The 24,800-nt window shown below is 31.7% G+C and overlaps 1 long non-coding RNA gene across 1 annotated transcript; it reads left to right on the top strand.

Moving 5' to 3' along the window:
* Window positions 1-23,043: 23,043 nt before the first annotated feature.
* On the top strand, window positions 23,044-24,391 carry LOC128559443 (uncharacterized). Its single transcript, XR_008372367.1, has 2 exons — window positions 23,044-23,107; window positions 23,719-24,391. It is a non-coding gene; the product is annotated as an uncharacterized LOC128559443 (long non-coding RNA).
* The last annotated feature ends 409 nt before the right edge of the window (window positions 24,392-24,800 follow it).

Below are 24,800 nucleotides of genomic sequence, written 5' to 3'. Positions count from 1 at the left end.
TCGCTAACAGTTTCTCCAACTCCAATAGGCTTTAAAAGCGAACAGCATGGAGCCTGACACGGCTCATTTATGTTACTAGGCTGGAGAAGTAAGAAACGAAATAGTAAAAACGTATGACCTTGGGATGAGTGTGCGTGCGTGCGTGCGTGCTTATGGAGGATTAGGGATAATAGCAAGAAAACATGAAACAATCAAGCTTTACTCTCGTGGAGGGCAAACTTAAAAATACATGAGGCTGTTGTATAATATTGATCTATGTTATTTTATGCTTTATTTTTTTGTTTCAAATGTGAAAACTCCAAACTATCCACACCATTGCATATGTACGAATTCTTCGTTTTAGCAATGAAATACAACGGAAAACTTGTTAATTGGTGCTTTGAATAAGAAAATGATGAAAAAATAATCATTATTAAATAGAAAATATATTTAAATCCATTTTCGAAAATTGCCGAATTATGATGTCTCGAGCAGATACGTCGAATTACGGTACAAAATTAACACATGGGGGTGGGGGAAATAAAATCACATGTACCGAAAAAAAGGGAAAAAAAATTCTCGTCGAATAATGTATAATTTAAGAAAAATTGTTGGCTGGTGCCGTTGCAGTACCCGTAACAGTTGCCAAGGATACGCGGTGACGTCATTTTCAAAAACGGGATTCGGTGGTCAACTTTGACGTCTCGTGATCAAAAACTGGTTGGCTCTATTGGTATAAAGTAAACTGCACCTTGTTTGAAATATGGCCAACTTAACGCATGCCAAATTTCAAAACGATACTCGAAAGTTCGCAAAGTGTCGCGTTCTTACGGTGTTCCGTTTGGACAATCGCGACTTTTTATTGAATCCTAAACCGCGATGTACGATGGTACGATGACGAAAACGCGACGGTGCGATGGCACGATGATGAAACAACGATGGTACGATGGTGAAAACGTGATGGTACGATGATGAAATCGCGATGATGCGATGGTACGATGGTGAAATGTCGATGTAATATCGCGTTTTCATCATCGTACCATCGCGTTTTCACCATCGTATCACCGTAACATCGCGTTTTCATCATCGTATCATCGCGTTTTCACCATTGTGTCATCGTGTTATCACCATCGTACCATCGCGTTTTCACCATCGTACCATCGCGTTATCACCATCGTACCATCGCATTTTCACCATCGTACCATCGCCTTCCGGTGGTCATGCGCAGTGTTACAGTATATGTGTCAGTAATACAGGCTTGATACAATATCATTTTCACACTGCACTATGTACCGTCTACATCCTAACAAGAATAAGCTGAGTTTGAATAATATCATGTGACTATTACACCCAGCTTTTTATTTACTTTCATGCATACAGAAATACATAGGACGTGGCCTTGAAGATTTTACACAGTTTTAATGAGTTGAGCACAAACATTTTGCCAAACAGCAGAATCTAAATGGTAAATTTCTTCTCACAAAATACATTGAAATACATTCATCTATTGTTGACAAAAACTCAAGTGCAGGGAACAACGCATTTCTAACCGGAACGCGATGGTACGATGGTGAAAACGCGATGGTACGATGGTGGAACCGTGATGGTACGATGGTGATAACGCGATGGCACGATGGTGAAAACGCGATGGTACGATGGTGAAAACGCGATGGTACGATGGTGATAACGCGATGGCACAATAGTGAAAACGCGATGTTACGATGGTGATAACGCGATGGAACGATGGTGAAAATGCGATGGTACGATGATGAAAACGCGATGGCACGATGGTACGATGATGAAAACGCGATGGCACGATGGTGCGATGGTGAAAACGCGATGGTACGATGATGAAAACGCGATATTACATCGACATTTCATCATCGTGCCATCGCGTTTTCACCATCGTACCATCGTTGTTTCATCATCGTGCCATCGCGCCATCGCGTTTTCGTCATCGTACCATCGTGCATGGCGGTTTAGTATTAATAAAAAGTCACGATAGTCCAAACGGAACACCGTACGTTCTACCTTATTAAGTTAAGGGAATAATAATGCATATTTGAAGACCAGTTGATAAATAGTTTTTGTGAGATGAAATGAATTATCGCTAAAAACTCAAGTAATCCGTTATTGGCGACCAAACTGTACTATACAAGATCAACAAAACTTTGGTGAGTCATTGAACACGTCGAACAGTGTTGAACTGTTGATACATGTGCAAATGAACACAGGTGCCCGTCCAGTCTTGGTGCCCATATGGGTGCCGCCCCCTCAAAATAAAAAAAATAAAAAAAACACTGTTTTAAGCCTAAAACGAAAAAAAAATTGACTTTTTTTTCTCCTATATATACTCTTACATGGAAAAGGTGCTTGTGTTGCCGTAACGCTATGGAGGTTTACTAGGACACGCTGTGGAACAACCAAAATGTCCAGTTCAGTAACAGCTGAGGCTACCTTGCTGCAATTTACACATCATGCATTTATAAAATAGTAAACAATCTTGTTCTGCCTAGTAAACAGCCTTAAATAACTTACATTTAAATTCAAACAAGCCAAATTGTCTAGATACTTGCAAAATAACAGTGATGATCGGCCATTTTGTTTCAAAACGAAAGTAGAAAACCTATTCCGTTGTTGGCGTCTTAGAATTTAAATGTAAGTTATTTAAGGTTGTATACTAGGTAGAATAGGATTGTTTACTGTTTTCTAAATGTCCGATGTGTAAATGGCAGCAGGGTAGCTTGCATTGGTACTGAACTGGACATTTTGGTTGTTCCACAGCGTGTCCTAGTAAACCTCCATAGCGTTACGGCAACACAAGCACCTTTTCCATATAAGAGTATATATAGGGAAAAAAATTCAATTTTTTTTTCTTTTCGTTTTAGGCTTAAAACAGTGTGGTTTTTTTTTTTTTGGTTTTTTTTTTTTTTTTTTTTTTTTTTTTTTTTTTTTTTTTTTTGGAGGGGGCGGCACCCATATGGGCACCAAGACTGGACGGGCACCTGTGCAAATGAACAGGTTCGTGACAGTAACTTTAGAAACAATTTACCATGTCACCCATACACCCCCACAATTTCAATTTCCCTTTCAATTTGCCCTTCCTACTTTTCAGCAACCAGATATGCATATGATATGTAATAGTTATAGTATGTGTGAGAGTGTGTTACCAGGATGTATCAGAGCTAGGGGTACATCGAGGGTATTTTTCTCTGCACATATCGTCGAGGCCGGTAGGCCGAGACAGATATGTGAAGAGAAAAATAACGAGATGTACCCCTAGCTCTGATATATCCTGGTAACACACGAGCATAACATATTATAACTGTTTTATCGCATAGTTTATCATTAAAATTGATATATTATTTTCATTTAAATTTGTTTATTATTATTTTTACTATTTTGATTCCCTTTCTGCGCCTCGCTGACTGAAACACTAAAACTTCTGTTTTAGAAAATGTGTTCCCCAGATAAAAGTACTCAACAAATTTCTGCATTGGTTTTAAATCTTTGCATTTCATTGGCCAGACATATTGTAAAACTTGTTGTTTTGTTTGTAAAAAAATCAAAGAAAAAGAAACATTTGAGAAATCTCAGAATTTCATATATTTCATGTATTTCTGAATTTGGCAGTAACTATCAAGTTTTTGAAATATTCTAGTTTATTTATTCTTTTACTTTATAAATGTAGGTGATTGTGACAATTCTTTCTCTGTGAACTGTAAATTGGAGCTAAAATCATCTTTTCTTTGAAAGGAAAAATTATACTCCCTTGATAGGACCTCAATAGAGAAAAAGTGTTCCGATATATATCGGAACAGTTTTACTGTGCTGATATATATCGGAACACTTTTTTCTTATGAAACTCCATAGAGATTTCCGTGTGGATATATATCGCAACAGTTTTGTAAGATATCAGCACAGTTTTGTAGCAATAATGTGTGTTACTATGTATAACTTGCTGCAAAGATCAAAGGAAAATTGCCGCACTATGCGATAAGAAATGTTACAAAGTCCAAATCCAGGTTCTGTAAATAGTTCAGTACACATGCACTCAGCATTTTTTCCAGGAATGCTTACTGCTAATTTCAGAAAACCGCACCGATACAGTGTTTGCATCATACACAGGTAACCACTGACTACCGATTTTCTTATCCGTGAGTGGCTAATTTTGTAACCGTCATTTATATAAACTCTGCCCAAGTTGTTGCGTTGTCTAAAAAAAGTATTTATGGTTTTTAAAATTGATATTACAGTTGTTAGCCGTATCTCAGAATCAGTTCCAAATCAAGAAATGTGTAAGAAAAGTCATTAATTCCTTCTAGCTTAACTGCAAAATGCAAATAAAGTCAGCGGGTGCATAAAGATCAAAAAATGTGTTTATAAAAACTTCATACATGTTAACTTACACATGTAAACAAAGTATGTATTTTATTGCTTGGTCAAATCGCCTCGACAGCCTAATGGTAGAGCGTCCGCTTAGAGTGCGGGAGGTCGTGGGTTCGATCCCCGGCCGCGTCATACCCCAAAGACGTGAAAAATAGTACCAGTAGCTCCCTTGCTTGGCGCTCAGCATTAAAACCTGAAACTGGCCTTTCATCTCTCATACCCTCGTGGCGATCGATTCCATCGGGAATGTGGTGTCGAGAGTGATTAATATAAGTTGTAGAAATTGCTTCAAAATCGACCTAAAATAAATTAGGTATAAACTATCGTTGGTCAGGGATCTATAAGTTTACAATAGTAAATCATAGCCTGGTTGGCATCAAATTTCATGTTAAAAATAACATATTTGATTTAAACGTAAATGTTCTGTTTATATACATTACTCAAGTTTAAAGACCTGCTCCAGTCCTACCTTTTAACCTTAAATTGCCTCTGAAAAAGCAGGAAAATCCTGACTATGAATAGTGACGCCTGTCAAAATAGAGTTTATTTTATATAAAATTCTATATAGAATACCTGTGGTTTTGCGTGTTAAAGGGAATTCCTATAGTTTTTAATGCGCATCTTTCTGCGCAGCCGACACTTTCTATGGACAACTGAACTGAAGTCAACATTTGTTGAAACATGTTACAGACAATCTTAAATATGAGGAATCTTGAATGAAATAACATTTTTGATAAGTTATATCAGTAATCATATGTTGATACTGGTTTATGTTGTATTGACAAGTATCATGCCTGACGGGTATCTTGCTATTTTTGTGGTTGTGTTTTCACATCGCATTTTAGTATAAAGACAGTGTTGTTCATATAATGTAAGATAATTGACTTAGTACTGATAAGACAATATCACCTTTCAGATTATTTAGTATGCAATTATAGAAAGAATTAAGAATTTTTAAAACTTTTTTTAAACTTTTAGTAGACATACATGAAATCAATTTGGGCAGGTTCGCGCCATTTCCGTCCGAACAGGTGTTTGTATTCTAGCGGTCTTAACATAAAATTTAGCCTGGTGACCCATACATTTTTAGCCATTTTTATGCTCACAATACAATTATCTATACACAAGAAAAAAAGGAAAAAATTCTATGAAAGAGTTTTTTCAAAATTTAAAAAAATATTCTTCACTATGGGTATTTTGCATTGAAAAAAGTTCACAAAAGTAAATATGAAACAATATTTTTTTTTCATTTGTACCCATCATTGTAAGGATAGAGTATTGCAAATATGACTATGATATCAAGTTAGCATATGATAAAATCTGTAATAAGAAAAAACCGTATTGTGCTGCCTGGATGTATATTTTGGTTGGTATTAATAAAAAAGCAGAAAATTATGAAAATGTTCAAAAATCGCTGGCAGTTTCAGCAACAGTGGGTGTGTTCAAAGCAATTTTTCACAAAAACAAGCCTGGTGACCTATTATTTTTATTTGTTCATTGTTTTCAGCACACATTTTCCTATCATATATATGAATTTAAAAAAATTCTATGAAAGGAAAAAAATTATCGGAATTCTCTTTAAGGTGCGGCGCGTGACCGTTAACTGTTACCTATTGTAATCATGGGTTGCATACATACAATAGAATTTGAATAGCCGCGGAGCAGGGCTTTAAGCGGTTTTGTGGGTTTGCGAATCTAGCAAACAGGCGATTCAGAAGACAGGCTTGAATTTACTGGAATCATTTTTTTTTTCGTACATCGAACATGTATTCAGGTCCTACTTATCAACATTTCAAGTTCCGGACCTTTAGCCGTTGTACATGAAGTTAAAAGCCTTTAGTACTGGACTCCTTCATTTGACTTTAATAGCGAATTGAAACTTGATTCAGGATTCATGACTAAGTAAGTTTCCTTGCCAAGAAACTTGCTCACGACGGAAATTCGGAAATTCATTTTTTTTCTTGGGTTTAACGTACGTTTTCGACAATTCTTTTTATGTCGGGTGGGCAGTTTACCTAAACATCGCTCCCGAGAAGAATCAGCACTAGACTTTCTCACATAAAGAGATATGGTCGGTAGCAAGGCTCGAACCCATGCCCCCAATCAGTGAGAGGTTACAGTGATTTCAAGTCAGCGACTAACCACTCGACTACGGGGGTGGTCACACAATGGATGGATACTACAATTCGGATTCTAGAAATCACACGGGCATGTAGTTGCAATAAAGCATAGGTCGGCATAGAACTCCCAAGTTGATTTAGGGCGATTGATTCCACTAAAAGAATATTTATATCTCTACCTTTTTTCCGTTTGACTAAAGTATTCATGACATCGCATATCACATGTTGTCTGCATGCAGTAAAAACTTTTCCAATGAAATTCTAATCGACGTCGATCCTTAATTGGTTTGGTATTTTACTGTTTGAGAGAAAATGCCGTAAAAGTATTTTATCTTTTGATTTAAAATTGAACCGTTTGTAAAAGTCGATCTTGCTATTTTCCAGTCACAAATAATAGTATTTAACATTTGACTATAATATGCATTTAATCAGAGTCACATGTGCTTTTGTTAGTTTAAAGCGGCATGCCTCCAGATCGTTCAACAACAAAAAATAAATATTTTTTAGATATCTTGAAATAAATGCTATATTTCTTAAGAAGGCTTTGAGCGACCTGTCAAGTTTTCACTTTTCTCTATTTTAAAACTTAATTACTGACAAACTTGTTACGGAAACACATGAGAATTTGCTGTTTTTACTACTTCCTATGATGAAAATCGAAAAGCGTTTGTCGCGCTTTTACACCAGGTAAACTGTCTCTATTATAAACATCTATATTTTGAAGTCGTTATTCACTACTTCAGCTATAGCGCTATTGGTTACGACGACGGGAAAATGTCTTTAGTGCGGCGGCGGTCCTGGGTTCGATTCCCGACGTGGTCATCTTTTTTTTCTGTATTTAGAATTTTTGAAATATTTTAGGAACAAAAATTCATATTCTAATGTTCATAATATGACCAAACTTCAATTTGAAAGAAAGATTTTTAAGCCAAATCTGGAGGTCAGTGCCTTCAAAATCGTGACTATACAATGTAGTTTTCTTATCATAAGCTTGTCAAACTTCGACCATTCTCATGAATTCTCGGCATCAAACTTGGAAAAAATGAAATACACAGCATCTTAGACAACCTTAATCAGCCCATTTTTAATTGGAAGACAGGATGAAGTAAGACTCAGACGGACGTGTGATTATAATGACCGAATCACTTTGTATTTTTTACCGACAATCGGATTACATCTACGTAGCTTAATACCCTGTAGGAAAGGAAAAGCGTATTTTTTAAGGAATTGGCTGCGCGTTTATCTTCAACATTTGGTATTTTTGAAGCAAAATGAAAATAAAAGTGCCAAGACTGTACGCGATTTACCCGGTCGCACGCTCTTTACAGAACAGTCTAATACACATGTGTAGAAGAAATGACTTACTGCATGTAGTTTTAAATAAATAAATAAATATCGTCGAGTTTGTTTTCTCACAATTGAAAGCAAAATTGAAATACGAACCTTATTGTTCAATGTGTAAAGACAACATCGAGTATGCGATATTTTCCGCGTTTGAAAAAAAATGCCATGACCGACATCCGTGGACATTTTACGAAGACTGGATACATCAATTTAAAATAAATACATGAAACCTTCGAACAATAACAGACACAATTTGTGGTAGCAGTTGTGTTGTATTCCGTCGAGATCTCGAGTTGCTATAAATACAAATTATACATATCAATTTCGATATTCAGACAGTTCAAATCTATAATCTAAATATAATGCTGCGTATGTGTACATGCACACGTATGTATGTATGATGCAGGATTATCTTGAAATAAACTCCCGTAATAATTTACTTTTGTACCTTCATAAACCATTGTGATCGATGGGCGGAACAAACTACAAGCGTGATCAAATTACCCTCTCAACTGGTGTGACAGCTACGTCATTTACAACCTGCGTTTGATTCAAACGCCCATTCGGCGAGGTTTTCTAAAATCAACAGCAATCAAACCAACCCGCATGTACAGTCACATTCTGAAACCTGTGTTCCTTGCAATGTCGGTGCAAGTGTTCCTAGCGTTGTGAATTCCCTGCCGCAGATTTGTCCGATGGAAATACCCACAACAAATTCTCAAGATAGCTAATGTGCAACTCGCAATGTCCCTCAGTCACTAACCCCCCCCCCCCCCCCCCCCCCCCCCCCCACACACACACACATACACACCCCACTGTTGATCCGCAAAGTCAGCAAATGACCGTTTCTGTGCTGAATAACACAAAAATGGTAAGCCGTGAAACCCAGCAAAATGTTCAAATGCAGTCAAATATCAATGTCCCTGTTTCGCTGCCAGACAGTAGTATTCCAGTTAAAGAAGGCACTACTAGTATCTCGCACAAACAAATTAGCACTGACAAGCAAAATACTGAAGAGACATAACTCAAATCTTTTTTTACAGACATTGAATATATGTCAGTTACAGGCGGATAAACAGTCAACAAATTCCCAGACGAGGGGGCGTGCACGAAATTCTCGGGCTGTATCCAGGACAGTGAATCGCTCAAATTCGGCTAAACCATAAAGAAGTCCACAACGCGTAGCAAAAACGACACGGTTTTACCCAGTGCGATAAATAGCGTATATATAGAGGTACACAGTTCAGCAGACGACAGGTGTGAAAGTAGGACAATAAGGACAGAAGGTCTCGCTACGTTGTGTATTGTTGAATATACAGGGTGTGTCGACAAGGCGAACAAATAAAGTATTATCACCAAAAGTACAGACTATTTTTAAAAAAATATGATCTGATCTTACTGAAACTGGGTCTAATAATTTGACAGAACTGCAAGTTGAAAATTTCGAACATTTTGTAGTATACTTTTGTTGGCAGTGGAGGGTCTAGCGTAGCGGATTATGTAATCAGCTCGCAAAATTTATTTAAATATTCTAGATTTTTCAGAGTAAAGGAACCTAATATATTATCCGATCATTGTTTAGTTGATTACAATCAATATAATGGCGAGACAAATAAATCTTTGATACAAACATTTAAATGGAGAAGGTTGTACGGTACTAACTCACTATACATACATTTATGTATTAAATTTATTTACGGCATATTAGCTTAATTGGCAACTGGTGTTACGTAGCATACCTGTTTACATGAAACTATTGCCAAATTCTTATTCAATTAATTCAAATAATTACTACAACGTATATGTCAAAAACGACAACGATCAAGACTATTTCGATTTTGATCCATATAACAAACGTTCATTTTGTCCAAACGAAACACAAGAACAACGTCTGGATCTCAGGCATATAGGCCTGTATAATATACGTTTTTAATACGACTGTTTAACTAACTTGATAAAATAGTATGCTATGAAGCATTGCGTGTAGAATGTTACAATAACAGTATAATTATAGTGAAATATTATTCTATTGACAAAATATAAAATTATAAATATGCCATGACAAGATTACCATCATATCGTTATAGACTATATCAATTTGTATAACTGATTGTCTTACGAATAAACAGTCAGAACCGATATGTGATAAATAAACAGTGAGAAACATTGACAGGCATAAAAATAAAAGTCATAATAAACGTTATGGTTCAATTATCTTAACATAATTGTAAAATTTAATAAGTGCATATTTATTGGAAAAACAACATTAACCATACTCTATAAAAAAAGGTTCATGTGAAACGCAAGAACGGGTTAAAAATAATCTTTCTTTCAAATTGAAGTTTGGTCATATTATGAACATCAGAATATGAATTTTTGTTTCTAACATATTTTAAAAGTTCCAAATCAAGAAAAAAAGATGACAGCGTCGGGAATCGAACCCCGGACCGCCGCGGCAATAAAGACTTTTTCCCGTCGTCGTAACCAATAGCTCTATAGCTGAAGTAGTGAATAATGACTTCAAAATATAGATATTTATAATGGAGACAGTTTACCTGGAGTGAAGGCGTGACAAACGCTTTTCGATTTTCATCGCAAAATGTAGTAAAAACAGCAAATTCTCACATGTGTTTCCGTAACATAAAGTCAGTAATTAAGTTTTAAAGCCTTCTTAAGAAATATAGCATTTATTTTAAGACATCTAGAAAAAAATGTATTTTTGTTGTTGTCGAACGATCTGGAGGCATGCTGTTTTAAAAGCCAGTTACGCATAGTGATATTATAGTACAATATATAACACAATTTCGAATTCTGTGACTGCACGTAACTTTTTAGATTAAACATTGCATAATGTAGATATACATTAGTTTCTAAACATATGTTCTCTTCTGATTTGAAAGGCATTAAAACAAATTTTCCAAGTTTACGTACAATATTTTCATTGCACGAGTTTATTAATTAAATTAATTTTGCCATACATGGTCGTCTCCAATAATATATAGTATACATTGTTTTCTTAAATCTAAATATAACTGGCATTCTAATATAAAATGATATTCATCTTCTAACACACCACATATTAAACATTTTCTTTCACTGAGTGGAATTCTAATAGGTTTTGTCCATCTGCCCATTTCAGTATGCAATTAATGAGAAGAAACTCTCAATTTAGTAAAATCACTACAATGCCTTTTAATAGTAATATATTTAAGATATGGCTGAAATCTAAATTCTGATAAATGTCTATAAAAGAAAGCTCTGCTTGATTCTTTTAATCTGCTAAACCAGTTTTGTACAAATTGATCATGAAGCGTCTGCTTAATATTGTACAAGAATAAATCAATATCACCAACATTTTGCGATAGCCATACATCATAGAATCCTAAATAACATAACAATGATTTAACTAGAGAACACCAGTTAGTCTTATTTCGGTGATCTTCACAATCTTGTTTTAACATAATTATTATAAACTTTATTAACATATTTACTTGCTTCACAATGAGTGACCGTAACCCAATATTTCAGAATATTATAACTACGTTGTGTTTTAAAAGATATTCTTCCAAGTTCCCCAGAAATCACAGTTTGCGCATGCGTAGTTGAGGACAACACGTTTTCCGGAAGCTCGAGAAAAATTGAAATTAAATAAAATGCCCGACGTTTTCAAGAAATACCATCCAGTCTATTAGAGTTTTAAGTGCTTATGTAGGGAGTATTCCCGCAAAATATTGTTTATATGTAAAAGGCATTCTTTGTAAAATTTGCCATAGTCTCTACGGTGAGAGCAGAGGTGTTCCGAACGTAACCGGAAGTAGTGAATGTAAACATCCTGTAGGTATGAAGGTATTAAAGGCCTCCGCTACTATTTTCTATATAAAATTAACAACTTATAACATATTTTTATAAAGATTTCTAGCCTATCACTTCCTGCACTTGTCTTGAAGGTCTGTCTTTAGGCAATCAAAATATACCCAAAAAATATGGGGTTGACCATAATGCAGTGAAACCATGGTCACGTTACTGAGACACGTGATGAAAACGCTAATATTGCGTAGGTAGACATCAGGAAATACCTATACTTTCACTTTCATTTTACAAGGCAGCTTCAGATCAACTTTTGAAGCATATAACGTAGCTTAAAATCATCTGAGGACATTCCTTTTTACAATCAAGCATCAATAAAGCTTATATCTGGCATGAAAATGGCCTTCACTAGGTGGAAAAATTGCACTATATATTGATATGGACTACATTCGAGTGGACCACGGAGGCATATCCGGCTAATTGCCCCCTTCATGCCTGTAGCAGAAGAATGTGGAATTCAGGCTGAACAACACTAAATCCAGCTGTTCTTAATTTCATATAAAATCCACTTACTTCAAAACGGTTTTTCGACATTTTCTAGCATATCAGATTTTCAGAGACTTATATTCCCATAAAGAACTAGATCGCTACTTTAGAAAAACAAATATACTGCACAAACTCATGTTGCGTTAAATGTCTTCACATTGGACTACATGGCATCAAGCTTTTATACACCGCTCTGAATTACACAAAGCGATTTCAACATGCATTAGACAGCGCCAAATTGTTATAAATCATTTCATTTTTTTATACTGCACGTTCTGTTACGGTGCATCGCAACAAGTTTTTCAATGCATCGTTTCATGTTTCAATGGGTGGCGTTAAGTTTTGTATAAAATAGTTTCAAAATACAATGCGTTGAATGCAAATATAAGTTGGACAAGAGTTTTAAACTAGACGGCGTTGAAATGCATTGTGCATTGCACAGAGTGACTTATTAATGGATGGATTGTATATCTACTAATTTTGGCGGTAACCGCCGCCCAAAGTAGTCTTTTTGTCAGACACTTTGTTTTAATGGCTATAGAAATGTTGTTTAGCTCCATAACTCAATAGCCAGTAGTTAAATTATGTAAATGTTTCTGTCTGTAAATCTTAAAGTTCATTATTGAATAGCAAGATATTCAAGCCTGAAAGGAGAAAACGTTGGATATACTAAACAGTATAAAATTAGTATAGAATTAATATAGAATTAGTTATTTGTTAAATTATTTTTTGTTTGTTTAGGAAAATGTGCAAAGGCATTCAGTTTTGAATTAAACGAGACAATTTTAGAATAATCAGTCTATCATTTCATAAAATGACAAATAGAAACTGTAGTGGAAATTTTTGAAAATATTGTTTTTAGGGTGTTTAATACATTAATTCATACATACATTTGTTTTCAGTTTTTTTTTCGTCCACGTATTTTAACCTAAATTTTCACCTCTTACAAACTTCAGTCAACACAAATTCCAAAATTCGAAATAAATAAGCAGTTTTTTGTTCATGTCACCTAATTGTCAATTACTGTTCTTTCCAACGTTTTCTCCTTTACATGCTTTTTGAAATTAATCTCAGCAGACAAATTAAAAGCTTGCCTAAAAGAAATTTAGTGTTTTATCACTTATTCTTTTAGGAACATAACTGCATAAATAATTTGAAACTTCAGAAATATATATTTCAAAATTAAATAAATGAGCCGCGCCATGAGAAAACCAAAATAAACCGCTAGTGAACAGCATGGATCCTGACCAAACTCCGCAGGTGTGTTATATCAGATATTTAGAATGTTCAAGAATCTGAACCAAACAACAAGTTTTAAAATGACATATACTTCCAAGTTTATTTATTTCCGATCTATCATGCAAGGATGCACAACCAAGATATGCAAGGGAAGGTAATTTTGATTTTACACAAAGCTTTTCTAATGTATTTTGGCTGAATAAGTTTCATTGCAAATCATCTGTCAATTATAATTCAATAGTTCTTATAATCATGTCATTTCCTAGGCAAAGAATGTTTACTAAATTTATAATTATGTAACCAGTAATTTGACCACAATCAGATTAATCACCTTTAAAATGGATTTTTAGATAAAAATTACCAACTTTTGAATGTGGAAACCCTGATTACCCTAAATATGTAGTTTTATTTGTATAATAATTTACTTCAGGCTTGTGTATAGGGAAAACTTAATCATACTGTCCATTTAGTAGTATAGATTTTAATAGAATAGAATCATCAGTTCATACAATAAATATACTATTACAAGTACATAATTAGTATACTATCAACGGTATATATTTAGTATACTATATTGACCATCCATGGCATAATCAATTTGCATATCATTATGGACACAGTTTGATTAGTAATAGTATCTTCATAGTAGTTTGTTATAGCCTTATGGAAATATCATAGTTTGCCGCGAAGACTTATTGCGATCATGCCGTGAATACCAGGCGAACAGGAATACCTAGAATACCAAGAAATGAAAGATATTGTCAATGCTGTCACTCTACAGACTTAGAAGATGAATTTCACTTTATTATCATATGCCCATGCTATTTAGAATTACGCAAAAGATATATTGCAAAATACTTCTATGCTAGACCAAGTATGTATAAATTCTTGGATTTAATTCAATCTGAAAATAAGATGGTACTTTATAGAATAGCATTATACTGTAAAATGCACTGTATAAGAGAAACTCTATTCTGAATACTATTACAAATTAGTTTTATACTGTTCATCCTCAATTGTTGTTTTCTTTTGTTTATTGCTGCTGACGTATAACTTGTCAAATACATAAACTACTAGTAGTCATTGATCATGTTATGGTTTGTATTTGAAAATATGCCATGTATGTATTGTTGACGATGTACTTTGTACAAGTCATAATAAACTATATGTTCTGTTCCTAATTTGTGTGTACAGAGCTATAGTTGACATCAATAATTTTCGTTAATATGTCTGATTTGCCATTTCTGTGTCAGATTGTAACAACTGTCAGGAAAAAAGAAAACAAGAAGATATTCCCGCAAGTTGAGTTTCTGTTTTTCACATTTTCGTCCCAGTTTATTAGATTGTAATAGTACAGTGTAATTTTTTTTCAGGATCTAAGATAAAATAATTTAAATTAGGAAATAAATACGAAAGGGTCGCAGTTGTTACCGCAGAGAATAATGTATTTGTCTTATGTTTTTGCCTGTTTCCTTGAAGTGTCTCAACCAGCAAGCGAGATCAAAGACGCGAGTAGTATTAGAAATACTGCAGCGAGCTCAATCTGGCCCCCTGACCCCTTGACCCTATTCTATAAGTGGACTTTAATCTTACCCTAAACTTAAAATACTAACTTGGTACCCTTGATACCCTGAAAATCTTTTAAATCTTTAGTTAAACCGAATGAAAACCTTTGGTTTAACCAAAAAAAGATTTAGTCTTTGGTCCGGACTGACCCCTTGCCCCTATTCTAAAAAATCCAATGCCGGACAATTTAAAATCCACAGGTTTTAAACAGACTAAAAGTTTTAAAGTTAAATTTAAATACATATGATATAGATGAGTTTACAAAATAAAATATATTGTTTGAAAGAAAGAAGATTTACGGATAATATAAACCCCCATTATGTTATAACAAAAAATGGGAGAAAAATGATAAAAGCTACCTGTTCATCTTGTGGAAAGATGAAATCAAAGTTTGTTAAAAGTACAGGAGGTAATTTAGATATTCACAAAGCAATGTTACCTTTATTACCTAAGAAAGGTTTAACACTTCCAAGATATAATTATTGTGGGCCAGGAAATCCCCTAGATAATGGACCCCCTGTCAATGAACTGGATGCAGTATGTATGGACCATGATTTTTGCTATGACTCAAGACTAAGTAAAAGTGAATGTGACAAAAAAATGCTTTCCAATTTAAATAAAACTAAATCAAAAACATTTGGAGAAAAGATTGCAAAACATTTAGTTGTGAAACCTATAATTAAAACAAAATACAAACTTGGTCTGGGACAAAAGTCAAAAAACGGGAAAAGGGGGTAGAGCAAACTTTTACTACCCCCAAAATAAATTGGAGCGATGAATTAGCAGAAGAATTACACAAACCAATTAAAAGGAAATTTAGGAAACGGAGAGTGATAGTTAATGATATTGATGATACTTGGTCAGCTGATTTAGTTGACATGCAAGCTTTTTCAAAATATAATAAAGGAGTAAAGTACTTGTTAACTGTTATTGATATATTTAGTAAATATGCTTGGGTTATTCCATTAAAGAATAAAACCGGAGAATTTGTTACTGAAGCATTTGAAAAAATAATTTCTGAAGGACGATTACCAGTAAATTTATGGGTAGATGAAGGAAAAGAATTTTATAATAAAAAGTTTGAATCATTTTTGAATAAAAATAAAATTAATATGTATCATACATTTAACGAAGGAAAGGCTGTAGTAATAGAAAGATTTAATAGAAGTTTAAAAAGAATAATGTGGAAATATTTTACAGCAAATAATACTTATACTTATTTAGATAATTTGCAGGATATGGTTGATAAATATAACAAAACAAAACATTCTAGTATAAAAATGACACCAACCGAAGCTAGTAAAAACTTAAATAAAGGTACTGTTTACTTTAATTTATATGGTGATTTAAAGATACCAAAGAGCAAAGCAAAATTTAAAATTGGTGATCGAGTTCGTTTAAGCAAACTTAAAAGACATTTTGAAAAAGGATATACACCAAACTGGACAGAGGAAATATTTATAATTTATAAAATTAATAATACAAATCCCAGAACATACACTATTAAAGATTTAAATAATGAAATAGTTCAAGGTTCATTTTATGAACAAGAACTTTTACCTACTACACAAGAAGTTTTTAGAATAGAAAAAGTTATTAGACGAGACTATAAGAAAAAACAAGCTTTAGTAAAATGGAAAGGTTACAATGAAAAATTTAATAGTTGGGTTCCGTTTAGCGATCTTGAACAAATTTAATTTAGAAATAAAAAGTTTAATTATATAAATGAGCAATAAAAATCTAATTTCTAATAATAATGGAATAGAAACAATAGATCAATTAATTATCCACTTAACTAAACTAGCTGCTGCTTACAGAAAAAGTTATAAATTTTGTGGGAGAGTAAGTACTGGGTTATATATTACAGCAGGTATTTTTGGTTGCTCAGCTGCATTAGCACTTGTTCCAACTATTCCTATATTTGTAGCAGTTGCTGGCGCTGTTCCATCAGTAATTACCATATTTACTAACAGACTAAAACTTGACGACAAGAAATTTTTTTTAAAATCACATCATCACAAAATAAAACAACTTATAACAAAAGCACGGATTGGAAAAGTAAATAAAGAAGAAGAGAAAAAAGTTATTCAGGATATTTTTACAATACTATTAGAAATGCAGAAAGAAAAAAATTATTCAACACCTCTTGAAATGCATATGAAGGAATTTAAACTTAACGGATATAAAAGTAAAAAAGAAGAAGAGCTGTATTAAATTTTACGTGTGTTTTTAGAGATTTTTTTCTATAAGTATATTATATATAGATGGTTAATAGAAAGGTAGATAGAATGATTATGCCAAAATTATCTAGCACTTTAGGAGAAATAATGAATCCAGATGAAAATTCATATAAGAAAGTTCTTAAAAGAAGAAATGTTATTAAATCAAAACTTAATCAATAGTTACGATGAATATAAAAATCACGTTATGATAAATTACAAAATGTTATAGATCCTTATCTTCGTAAAAGAACTTTATTTGAATGGGACTGTGGTTGTCTATTAACTGAAGAAGAAAATGATGAAAGATTATGTGATTGTCCCAGACCAAATAATTATCGAAACAATCCTAAAAAAGTTATTGTAACCGATTGTGATACTAATGAAGAAAAAATATATAGAAGCACTTACAAAGCATCTAAAGAATTTGGTATTAATGCTGGTTAATAAAAATGTGTTTGTGAAGGGACAAACCGAGTAAAATGTGGAATATCAAAAGTTAATGGAAAAAGATATAAATTTAAATATTTTAATTCTTCTTAAAGATAATTTAAAACTTTATTTATTTTATTATTTTTTTAATTATTTTTTTAATTATTTTTTTAATCCTTTTTTGCTTGAAGATTTTTTTTTCTAAATATAATATATAGATGGAAATTGAGAGATCTACAAAACAATATTATAAGAAATTTGAAATTAAAATTACATATAGACAAGATCCAAAGAATCAATTATATTTAACTATAAACGACTCTTATGAAATACTTAAATCTGAACTTAAAACTTTAAAAGGTATAAAAATAAATGTTGTTTTAAAAATAACTTTTGCAAAAATGGATAAAACTGATACAATATATAAATCAGCTTATTTTCAATCAAAGGCTTTAGAAATTATTAACACAAACGAAATAAAAAAACTTTACATCAAGCTTTTGATGAAATAATAAATAGAATTGGTAATTGGATTTCTGAAGGAAGCGGCTGGAGAATAGAGTCAGTTGATGCTCATTATATAAATAGATATAAGTATAATCCATTGGCTGCTTCAAGTTATTTAGAATTACCAAAACCATTACAAAATTCAATGAAAGGATTAATAAATATAAAGAATGATGATAACGAATGTTTTAGATGGTGTCATTTAGCTTACAAATTTCCTGTAACAAAAAATTCTGAAAGAGTTTCAAATTATAAAAAACATATAAACGATCTTGATTATACTGGAATTAAATTTCCTGTTACATTAAATCAAATACCTAAAATAGAAGTTTTAAATGAAATATCATTTAATATATTTGGATATGAAGAACCTACGGGAATTTATCCATTGTACATATCAAAATATCAATACGAAGAACACTGTGACATGTTGCTAATTACTAATGATAAAATAAATGATAAAATAAATGATAAAATAAATGATAAAATAACTGATGATGACTGTAAACCCTCAAGAACTGTAATCCAACATTATGTTTGGATAAAAGACTTTAATAGATTAATGTTTAATAAAACCAAAGATCAACATAAAAAACATTTTTGTAAATCATGTTTACAGAATTTTACTCAAGAAAGAATATTAAATGAACACATACCAAATTGTTTAGCTATTAATGGTATCCAAGGCGTAAAAATGCCAAAAGAGGGAAGTAAAGTACAATTTAAAAATTATCATAAAGGTTTAGCAGTACCTTTTGTAATTTATGCTGATTTTGAATCAATAACTAAAAAAGTTTTAACTGCTTTACCATCAACTGAATCTTCATTTACTGAACCATATCAAAATCATATAGATTGTGGTTACGGCTATAAAGTTGTTTGTTGTTATGATAACAGTTATACTAAACCAACCCAGATTTATAGAGGTCCTAATGCAGTTTATAAGTTTATTGAAAAAATGCTTGAGGAAGTGGAATATTGTAAAGAAATATTTAAAGAACATTTTAACAAAGAACTAAGAATGTCTAAAAATGATTCAACCGAATTTAAAAAACAAAAGTTTTGTCATATTTGTGAAAAAGAATATATAGAAGATTCAATCAAAGTAAGAGACCATTGTCATATAACAGGAAAATTCAGAGGAAGTGCTCACTCAGAATGTAATATTAATTTTAAACTAACACATAAAATTCCTGTTATTTTTCATAATTTAAGAGGTTATGACGGTCATTTTATTATGCAACAAATAGGAAAATTTAAAAAAGAAATTAATGTTATTCCTAACAATATGGAAAGATATATGGCATTTATGATTTCTGACTTGGTCTTTATTGATTCATTTCAATTTATGTCTCAATCATTGGATAACCTAGTAAAAAATATTCCAGAATTTAAATATTTATCTCAAGAATTTGATTGTGAAAACATTAATTTATTAAAGACAAAAGGTGTTTATCCATATGATTACATGGATTCATTTAAAAAATTTAAAGAAACAGAATTACCTTCTAAAGAAGAGTTTTATTCAATTTTAAATGAAACTAATATTTCTGATAATGAATACGAACATGCTAAAATATTTGGAATAAATTTAAAATTAAAACAATGGGAGAATATCATGATCTATATTTAAAAACTGACGTATTACTTTTAGCTGATGTATTTGAAAATTTTAGAAAATTATGTTTGGAGTACTACAAATTAGATCCTTGTCATTATTTTAGTAGTCCTGGGTTAGCTTGGGATGCAATGTTAAAAATGACTGGAATTAAGTTAGATTTAATAACTGATATTGATATGTATCTTTTTATTGAAAAGGGACTGAGAGGAGGAATAAGTTATATTTCAAACAGATACAGTAAAGCAAACAATAAATATATGAAGGATTATAATTCAAAAGAAGAAAGCAAATACATTATGTACCTCGACGCCAATAATCTTTACGGTTGGGCTATGTGTCAACCTTTACCCTCTGGAAACTTTAAATTTATATCCGAAAAACAATTTAAGAAATTAATTGCAAAAGGTAAAACTAACTTTATAGTTGAATGTGATCTTGAATATCCAAAAGAATTACATAAAACCCACAATGATTATCCTTTAGCTCCTGAAAAAATTAAAATACCAGATCAATGGCTTTCTGATTATAGTAAAAATATTAAAACAGAATTTGAAATAGGAAAAAGTAATGTAAAGAAGTTGGTTCCAACTTTAATGAAAAAACAAAATTATGTAGTTCATTATAAAAATCTTGAACTATATACACAATTAGGGTTAAAAGTAACAAAAATACATAAAATATTAACTTTTGACGAAAGTCCTTGGTTAAAAAAGTATATTGATTTTAATACTCAAAAAAGATCTAAAGCAAAAAATTCATTTGAAAAGGACTTTTTTAAGTTAATGAACAATTCTGTATTCGGTAAGACGATGGAGAATTTACGTAAGAGGGTTAATATTAAATTAACACATGATGAAAATATTTTATTAAAATACATAGCCAAACCTTCATTTGTTAGTTCAACGATGTTTAACTCTAACCTTTTTGGTATTCATAGAATAAAAGAAAGTTTGTTATTAAACAGACCTTGTTATGTTGGAATGTGCATTCTAGATTTATCAAAATATTTAATGTATGATTTTCATTATAATTATATTAAGGAAAAGTACAAGGGTAATTGTAAATTATTGTTTACTGACACTGATTCATTATGTTATGAAATAAAAACCAAAGATGCATATGAGGATTTTTATAAGGACAAAGATTTATTTGATAATAGTGATTACGATAGTAATTCAAAATTTTATTTTGATAATAATAAAAAAGTAATTGGAAAATTTAAAGATGAAGCTGCCGGTGTAGTAATTGTTGAATTTGTCGGATTAAGAAGTAAAATGTATTCTTATTTATTAGAAAACGAAGTTAATGTTAAAAAAATGTAAAGGAATTAAAAAACTTGTTGTTAAGAAAACAATAGTTCATAAAAATTATAAAGATACTTTGCTTAATTCAACCCAAAGTAATCACACCTTTAAAGTTATTCGTTCTAATAAACACAATCTTTCCAGTTATGTTATAAATAAAACATCTTTATCATGTTATGACGATAAAAGATATATTCTTGATAATGGTATAGACATAGTACTAGAGCCGATTTACGCAATCGAATACCGCCGGAAGTAGAACATTTATGTAAACACCGGTTTCGTATTTTCACGTGAAAACGGCCGAAAACCGAGAGGTTATCAACAAATTATAAGTTTACGGGTTCCATGAGGATTTTTCATGCATTTAAACGGTAAGTATAATGTTTATGGATTATTCAATATAGTATGAAAGTAAACTGTTACGCTTTAAATGGAAATTGTGAAAGAAAAGCCGATAAGAAAATATTGACTTTCTACTTTCACTTTCATTGTCGCTTTTTAAATTGCCCAAAAATGTTCTTTCTATTGATTTGTTTTTTTCTCTGTTTTTTGTTTGTAGATACATAATCCTATAGCAAATTATTGTGTGAAATGACAGCTTATTTAAAGCATCTGTGATTAACTCTGCCCAAGTTTATCGATTTTTCCTTTTAGAGTGACCTTTGACCTTATAATAGCTTATAGTCTGTTCTATGTATTTTAGCTGTAGTCAGAACAGAATGTAATTGAGATCAAATGAATTTTCAAAATAAACTGTTGCAAATTGTAGGGAAAGAATAACATAATATATTCATTATAAGTTATTGAAATATTATAATTACCTCATTTCAGACAGAAGTACAAGTGAACAGATGACATATTAAAGTGGCTGCAGAAGCTTGAAAAGTTAGATAGAGCAGGGGCAGTCAAAACAGGGGATAATACTTCTATGTAATTTCTTTTTAAAGGCAATTTATACAGGATGGAATGGTATCACATACAATGTTTTACAATTTACATGTAGTTTTATCTCTCTTTATGATGTTGAGAGTAAACAAGTCAGTGACATCTAATTAACACTTGTAAACTATTGACAGGTGATATTAGACAGCATTTAATAAAATGCAATTATTGAATGGTTTGCCTATCAATATTAAAAAAGAGCAAACATTTGACAATTAAAAGGCATGTCATTCTTTAATGACACCATAAATGAACTTTCATAATTTGTTTTTCTTCAACTTCTGGGTTTAGACTGGAAGCCATTCCAAACTATGAACTGGTAAATTATATAAGGAGTCATGTAATAATTATGGATGGATACATTATACTTTAATGGACAATAATGATTTGAAATAATATTTTTTAACATCAAGGTGTTAAGGTGATTTTATAAAGATGGTGTTATGGTTTTTGCATGATGAGTCTTTTCACAGATTTTATCATTTATATATTTCAAGGTGTCCAACATGTCTAGTCAGGTTGACAGAAGTGAAAGATGGTCTGATGGTACAATGATGTACACATGATACTCTTTAACAAGTTTAAGATGTCAAGGGTAATATAATGCCAGTTATTAAAATTACATTCCCCTTAACATTTAACAGACACACATTGTAAATGTAATTAAAATGATTTTATGAAGTTTCATGAAGGATGGTACACCCAACCATTTTGAATCAAGAAATTTTGACTTGGGTAAAGATATCTATTCAGACTTCTTAACTCTTAGCCTTTCATATGATACAGAGATAAAAGAACTACTATTGTCAGCCACTAACCATGTTTCAAAGCTTTTAAACACACTATAGCAATAACCATTTTGTTTAAATGTATTTTTAATGCAATGTTTTCTTTATATCTGTCACTTAATGTTTTCAATGGATTAGAGTCCTAATTTAATGTAAATTCTGTATTTTTCAGTAATGGAAGTACAAAATTTATTGGAAGTTGTTTCTTTATTTCAGTGTAAAATGTTCTGTGGATTTATATGATGAGAATGCCAGTGTTGATCTGTATGACTTAATTAAACACAGATATTGATACCTTCAGGTAACTGTTTACAATATTCAAAGAGTTACAATGTAATTCAGTTATTGATTTGGTATATATCACTTCAAGAGGCTTGTGTAAAGTTTGTTTCACATGAGACCAAGGGTCAAGTATGATAATTATATAAACTTTACACTTACAAAAAGAAATTATACAGTACCAAATAATTACAGACTTATGAATGTAACTTTCCAAATATCTTACATTTTCTCCTGAAAGTAATTAAATAGGTAAACACAATTCTATTGTTATAAGCTTAAAAAGGTGAATGTAAGATATAAATTATGAAATGTCAAGTATAAGGTGTATTATTTTCAAAGTATTTAAGATACAGAATAAAATATAGCCTGCCATCATAAAATTCCAAAATACAAAGTGTGTCATACATATATTTTAGGTCAAATGGTAAGGTCAAGTGAGTGACTTTGGGTAACTGTTGGCCTCTTGATATATTCTACTAAAATGGGTCTTATGCATAAGATATGTTGAAGTTTTTATTAATCCAGTAACACTTTTATTCTACCTTAAATTCAGAAATATACATATTTTGAATATTAAAGAGCTGCAGACACCTCGAATACAGTTACTACATTATGCATTTCTTTCTTCAGATATGTACCTGTGAAATCTTCAGTGTCACCGTTCAGCTATTGTTCAAGATCAGTGTCTGCAGCTTGCACAGTTTAGCATAGAGGAGCTTTCTGAATCAATTTTTGTTACATATTTGCTGTTATTGTAGGACACACATGTAGAGAGCAGGTTAATTTCCTGAAGTTCCCTGTCAACTTTGATAGTGGCATGGTTACTTTAGAAACACTAAAGTGATGTCACCACTGTACTAGTCAAACGTTTTGTATTTCAGATTTATATCACATTACAGGCTACTGGTCTTTAGCAGCCTTCATAAAACTTTCATAAAAGTTTCCAAAAATGTTGTATTTTGATTTGAGCTGGCATTATTCAAACATTAAGAAGTAGTACTATAAGGCAACATTTGACCTCTTTTCCAGTACTTTTTGATTTTCTCTGTTACTATGAAGTTTCCTTTTCCTAGAAATTAGTTGGCTTATTTTTGATCATCTTATGTTTTTAATGAATTGTAGCTATAATGTTCTTTATCTCATGAAAATGTCCATTTTTATATAATTCATATTTTTTACTGTCAACTAAGTGCAATACCACATACTCATATCACTTTCATTAACATACTTGTACTATTTTCATAAAACATTATATAAACCATTATATTTCATATAAACAGAATTAAATAAATATTTAAGAACATCAGTGTTTTCTTTGATTGCTACATGAAACAGACCATAGGTCAATTTAGGGTCAGTTCTGACACTTTATATGCAAATTGATAAGGGAGATAACAAGTACTGTCTTAAGTAACCAATATTTTGTTACACAGTTACCTTCCCTTTACACAGGTAGGACTATTTGTTGATGATCATCTTTTGAACATTATTCCATTTCTGATGACAGAACATTGAAAATAAAAGTTGTTGTATCATGCAATGACATCATATATGACAATATTTACATTTTTATTCCATTTTTTAAATATTCTTTAAATTAGGTACAATGCCTAAATGGTATTGATACATTAGCTTATTCTTAAATTAATTAAAGTTTTTATTAAAGTTTTATTAAAGTTTTTATTAAAGTTTTTATTAAATTATAGAACCAT

The sequence above is a fragment of the Mercenaria mercenaria genome, chromosome 9, assembly GCF_021730395.1.
Source record: "Mercenaria mercenaria strain notata chromosome 9, MADL_Memer_1, whole genome shotgun sequence".
Lineage (NCBI taxonomy): Eukaryota > Metazoa > Mollusca > Bivalvia > Venerida > Veneridae > Mercenaria > Mercenaria mercenaria.
The sequence above is the reverse complement of the archived record's forward strand: the minus strand, read 5'-3'. Positions and strand labels throughout refer to the sequence as shown.